This window comes from Mizuhopecten yessoensis, unplaced genomic scaffold (assembly GCF_002113885.1).
Source record: "Mizuhopecten yessoensis strain PY_sf001 unplaced genomic scaffold, ASM211388v2 scaffold3799, whole genome shotgun sequence".
NCBI classification, from domain to species: domain Eukaryota; kingdom Metazoa; phylum Mollusca; class Bivalvia; order Pectinida; family Pectinidae; genus Mizuhopecten; species Mizuhopecten yessoensis.
Genome location: NW_018405225.1, coordinates 144,220 through 151,027, shown reverse-complemented (window position 1 = coordinate 151,027; position 6,808 = coordinate 144,220). Strand labels below are relative to the sequence as shown.

Below are 6,808 nucleotides of genomic sequence, written 5' to 3'. Positions count from 1 at the left end.
AATATTATAGTAGTAGGGCCCAGGGTTGGAATAGAACGATAACAATCGGAATAATATTATAGTCGTAGGGCCCAGGGTTGATATAGAACGACAACAATAGGAATACTATTATAATCGTAGGGCCCAGGGTTGATATAGAACGACAACAATAGGAATACTATTATAATCGTAGGACCCAGGGTTGATATAGAACGATAACAATAGGAATAATATTATAGTCTTAGGGCCTAGGGTTGATATAGAACGATAACAATAGGAATAATATTATAGTCGTTGGACCCAGGGTCGATATAGAACGATAACAATAGGAATAATATTATAGTCTTAGGGCCTAGGGTTGATATAGAACGATAACAATAGGATTTCTATTATAGTCGTAGGGCCCAGGGTTGATATAAAACGATAACAATAGTAATAATATTATAGTCGTTGGACCCAGGGTCGATATAGAACGATAACAATAGGAATAATATTATAGTTGTAGGACCCAGGGATGATATAGAACGATAACAATAGGATTACTGTTATAGTCGTAGGGCCCAGGGTTGATATAGAACGACAACAATAGGAATACTATTATAATCGTAGGACCCAGGGTTGATATAGAACGATAGCAATAGTAATAATATTATAGTCGTAGGACCCAGTGTTGATATAGAACGATAACAATAGGAATAATATTATAGTTGTAGGACCCAGGGATGATATAGAACGATAACAATAGGATTACTATAATAGTCGTAGGACCCAGGGTTGATATAGAACGATAGCAATAGTAATAATATTATAGTCGTAGGACCCAGTGTTGATATAGAACGATAACAATAGTAATAATATTATAGTAGTAGGGTCCAGGGTTGGTATAGAACGACAACAATCGGAATACTATTTTAGTCGTAGGACCCAGGGTTGATATGGAACGATAACAATAGTAATAATATTATAGTCGTTGGACCCAGGGTCGATATAGAACGATAACAATAGGAATAATATTATAGTTGTAGGACCCAGGGATGATATAGAACGATAACAATAGGATTACTGTTATAGTCGTAGGGCCCAGGGTTGATAAAGAACGATAACAATAGGATTACTATTATAGTCGTAGGGCCCAGTGTTGATATAGAACGATAACAATAGGATTACTATTATAGTCGTAGGGCCCAGGGTTGATATAGAACGACAACAATAGGAATACTATTATAATCGTAGGACCCAGGGTTGATATAGAACGATAACAATAGGAATAATATTATAGTCGTAGGGTCCAGGGTTGATAATGAATAGGACAACAGGAATAATATTACAGTTTAAGGAATAGTGGAGCTTGGAAGATGGCAAGATAGCAATTACAATGGACTTACAAATACTGAACACTTTATAATACATGGATACTGTTTGAAACGTCTTACTTGATATTCGAGAGATGTTTTGAATAGCCTTCAACAAAGATCAAAACGCGTACTTGTCGCGTTAAAAAATGATTTACATTATACACTTAATATCTTATTCGTATTGCAGCTAAATTCAGCTGTGGACTATGAGACTCTTAACTTTGACGTTGTGATTGTCACGACATTGCAATTGTGACGTCACAATCACAGTAATACATGTAACGATGTCTACAATGTAACAAAATTGACGTGTGTTGTGTAACAGATGTTCCATTAATTGAAAACCTGCCACCAATTTAAAAAAACAAACTCAATGCACAAAGTAAATGTAAAAAGGCATTCTGTTCATACAAATATTAAGATAAATAATTAAGATCAATGTATTGGGAAACAAAACAGTCAGTGTCCCTTCAGTAGAAGCAGAAATATCTGATACTGGACACATCCCCATTTGGAAAGAAAAGTAGGATGTGAATGAATTACACTATTGTAATGCATGCAAAACAACTACCAAATGAGGATCACACCATTGTATGTTAAATGCGTGCCTATACAGTACTGTACCTAAGTCCCACCAAAACATCGCTGCTATTGATTAATGATTCTATTGGCACATAACTCAATTGTCTGCCAAACATTGGTCAAGGATTGACGGTTTATTTGTTAAACACAATCGATATTTACCCTTATTAATAATCATAAAAATTGCATAAGAAACTTCATAAATTTGTATTCGATAGTTCCTATACATACAGAACATGTGCTGTTGTCCTGTATTTCTAGTAATATACTGTATTGATATATACAGATGTTAAACTGCAATGAAAACAATAAAGTTGCATCTTTATCGTTCTGCTTTTATCAAAATACAAAAATGATGTTCGTCGCTCGCACATGTACATGTTTTCCAGTACTAGTGTCAGAAATCACAAACACAGCCCGGGGATGTGACAAAATCAGGAAAGCTGCAAGAGTGCTTTGACGTTGTTCATGGGGAGATGTTACATTTAGGAAATTAATAAACCATAAAATATGATAAACATTTTGCGAGTTATTAAACGTATGTATTTTCGACGCATGAATCTATGTTTATAGGGGTTATCTTCCTTGGTACTGTTGACGTATGCATAATTATATACAGGTTTTGGTGCCTTTCATTTCGTTTGTAATACATATTTTAGCCCAAATCTCAAGCTTCATGCAAAAAAAATAGGTCTCAAAACTCACAGGATAACACAAGGTCTAATAAGCTTTATTTAAACAAAACAAAAACAAAAAAATCAACATGAAAATATTATGAAAATGAAAATAAAATGCTGAGCTAGCGCTCTACCACTTGAGCCAATTCACGTCGAAGTCATACTTGGCGTTGTGAACAATGCGTAGCCCCTTTGGTTACTCTTATGTAAGCATTTGTAAATATGATAATGAAAACGAACTTTCCAAAGTAAAATTAAATTAAACCAAAATAACTTAATTGGTCTTTGGGCAGATTTCTGACATTAAAATTCGATTATTAAAATACAAAATATGTATATCAAAATTAAAGAGACATATTAGTATATACAATTAAATGACTTAATCAAAATGCTTACAGTAGTATATACCTCACTAGATTATCACATTCACCATTTCAAATAAAATGCACATAAATATACTGTTATAAATAATTCTACTTTAGAAATAAAACTTTGGAGAATCCGGGTATCGATCCCGGTACCTCTCACATGCTAAGCGAGCGCTCTACCACTTGAGCTAATCCCCCTCGATATCGTTGTGCGTAGCAATGATTCTATATGATTAACTCCGACTACGTTATCTTCGCGTTATCTTTACCGCTTGATCTAATTCTAGTTCATATCAATATATAGAGTTTTGAACCGTATAGACCTGAAGCCTTTTGACATCCGAAAAAGGGCGAAATGAAATTTGAAATTAAAACTAAATTAAATAACTGAAGGCAATCAAATTGATCAAGTTCAGAGATATCTGGGGTCGGGGGTGGGGGTATTGTTCTTGTAAATGCATAATGGTACTAGAAAGGAATGAGCATGGGACTTCTAGGTGAGACGTGAAGGAGCAACTAAAATGTCCTTGGTTATGGTAATTTGATTGTGTACAATCTTATGTAGAAGGAACATGTACAAAGGCGCATATCACTACGTTGTATTTCTAGAGAGGGCAAGTCCTGCTTGCTCAGCATGTCACCAACACTGGACATATTCCGGTGCCTAGTTGCACTGTTTCTATTTGCTGGATGTGAGTCTTTGTGTAATGGTCCCATACAGTGCATCTTTGATCAAATTGATTAGCAGTGAACTTCTCTGATGTACAGACCCAGACTGAAACTGTCTTTTAAGAACTTTGACCTTGTTCACACGGTCATGGACGAGTTTTCCATTTCATTTTTGTGAAGAGATGCCGTCGAAGTCTGTTTTCTTTTGTGTGTAATGTAAGAACAGAATTTCTTCATGGTCCCATTAATTTGAACCAATCTCTGGAGGGGAGATAATATCTTCAATGTACTGCCAATGTGCCGGACGCAATAACTTGAGCTAATCCCCCTTGATGTCACGCTGAGCGTTGTGGGGGAAAAAAATTAGGTGTGATAGTAATGATTACCCAATTAATAAGGTTTGCAACTTTTGAAACAAAAATCAACTGACGTCACATGATAACAATGAAGATGACATCAATACCTTATATATATTCGATTGTACGCGTATAAAAGTCTACCTATCTATAATGATTATCTTACACTTTGAGACAAGTCCAATAGTATGCAGTGAAATAAAGAAGAAAAGAAAATTTTGGAGAATCCGGGTATCGATCCCGGTACCTCTCACATGCTAAGCGAGCGCTCTACCACTTGAGCTAATCCCCCTTGACATCAATTTTCGTAGTGAACAATAGAGGAATGATTCCATTTGATTAGCTCCGACTACGATATCTTCGCGTTATCTTAACCGTTTGAGCTAATTCCCGTTCACATCAATATTAAGCGTTTTGAACGTGTTACCGTAGAGACCTGATGCCTTTTGACATCCGAAAAAAGGCGAAAATGAAATTTGTAATTAAAACAAAATTAAATAACTTTTATGATTTATCTGTTGGCAGCTTTCTGACACTTCCATTTCACTTATTATTAAGTGCGAAAACTAAAATGTCTTCTCCTGTTAACAGTATGATAAAAATACAACTGAACGGGCGCTTCATAATATCTTCTCCTGTTGACAGTATGATAAAGATACAACTGAATGAGCGCTTCATAATATCTTCTCCTGTTGACAGTATGATAAAAATACAACTGAACGAGCGCTTCATCTGTTAATCTACATCAATATATCAACATCATTCTGTGATTACACAAATTAATTCATGCTACACAAACATATAATTCAGAAGCAGAGCTGATAATCAACTTTAAAATGCGAGTTTTTGGACAATCAGGGTAGCGGTTCCTGAGGTAATTTTCCTAATAGTGTAAGCATGCAACGGTTAATGTGCCATTGTGTAATTTCTGCACAGTTCTGTTTATTATTCATTTAGTTAGGCTATGTACTCCAGGACCAGTATCACCAGTCCCATTGATAGCCCGGGGACGTATCCATACAGCGAGGTAACCTGATAAGAAGGTATTGACGTTGTTCAGACTAGACGTTATGAACCAGCCAATGCAAAATACTTTGTATTTCTTCGGTGATAAATTAGTTTTAAGGATGCATTATCTGCTATAAGTTAGAAAATGTAATGTCGTAGAGGGTTTTATTGGGACCTTTAACATAATAAATGGTTTATAAGGCACCCTTTCAGTTTTTCGTATGTTTACATATTTTTTGGAAAACTTTTGATATTGAGTTTCATTTATTTGCCTCAGTACCACTGATGAGACCCGAACGGGCGTAACGACCAAAGGGGCCAGTACAAAATTTACTTTGCCTGGCTTAGTGCATGAACAGAATTAAATCCTAAATGGGTGTTCCCTATTTTAAAGTTTTACTGATCATTATGTATTTGCAGTGTTAAAAAAGTACCCTTAATGTTAGAATGGTTATCATTCTCTTCAATATCAAGTTAGTCCTATTTGTAGATCCCCATTAAACATCGGAATTCAGATAAGTGATTTAGATATAGATATGATAAACGTCAAGTTGATGATACGTAGGATATATTAGCCGAAGTATGTAAAGCATCAATGCTGATGTCTTTATACAATTACTTCACCGACAATGTAAATGTCAATTGCTTTCGAAACAAGTTAATTACAAAATATATATGATTGTATTGATATAATTACCTAAATCCGGCGGAACTTAGTTTCTCTTTCATTAGCTGCGAGATGCATATTGGTGTCAAATGAAGATGGTTGTGGCCAGTCGAAGCCACAAAATCTTAATTAAATGCTAGGGTAACAGATTTTAGCTGTATAGTGATAGAAGTAGAAAAGATTTGTTATAAATTAACATTATTTATAATACAGTGTAACACAAAATATTATGAAATGATAAGTCATATAAAATTCTTTTATTTATCAAGTTCATATGGTCCTCGGTTTCACGTTTATATCCTGCTAAAATATACTACCGGTTCGCATGCACATAACCAACTTTGATTTAACACTGAATAATTTTCCAAATGACCGAGGGATATTAATTTCATATTTACTAAAGAACCACCGGGGGAGCTACCTCCGTTCCTAGCCAGACCTGTCAGTCACCTATTTCAAGACACGTCAATCAATGGAGATGTAATCAAGAAACTACTTTTCAATTTAGATGCTAACAAATCACCAGGACCCGATGGGATGCATCCGAAAGCTTTAAAGGAACTTCGCGATGTTTTGTGTATACCAATTTCGATAATCTTCAATAAATCTCTCTCTGAAGGAAAACTACCCCAATCATGGAAGGACGCGAACATCACCGCTATTTACAAAAAAGGTTCAAAAACCGATCCTGGAAACTATCGACCTGTTAGTCTTACTAGTATCATCGTTAAAACAATGGAAAAACTTATACGTGATAGTATAGTTCAACACATGCAACTGAACAATTTATTCAGCAAAAATCAGTTTGGATTTCTCCCCGGAAGATCAACAACACTTCAAATGTTAATCGTCCTAGATGAGTGGACTCATATGTTGGATACGGGAGGAGAAATTGATGTCATTTATATGGATTTTATGAAAGCTTTCGACAAGGTACCCCATCGCCGTCTAATACACAAGCTATATAATTATGGAATCAGCGCGAAAACTGTTAAATGGATAGAAAACTTTTTAAGTGATAGACATCAAAAAGTAGTGGTTAACGGATCTACATCCAAATTACAGAACGTCTTAAGCGGAATTCCTCAGGGGAGTGTTTTAGGACCAATACTATTTGTTATGTATATCAATGACATGCCCGAGAACA

The 6,808-nt window shown here is 35.3% G+C and overlaps 2 non-coding genes across 2 annotated transcripts; both read right to left on the bottom strand.

Annotated features, from left to right (window-relative positions):
* Positions 1-3,086: 3,086 nt before the first annotated feature.
* Trnaa-agc lies at positions 3,087-3,159 on the bottom strand. Its single transcript has one exon. It is a non-coding gene; the product is annotated as a tRNA-Ala (tRNA).
* Positions 3,160-4,205: 1,046 nt separating this feature from the next.
* On the bottom strand, positions 4,206-4,278 carry Trnaa-agc. Its single transcript has one exon. It is a non-coding gene; the product is annotated as a tRNA-Ala (tRNA).
* Between the last annotated feature and the right edge of the window lie 2,530 nt (positions 4,279-6,808).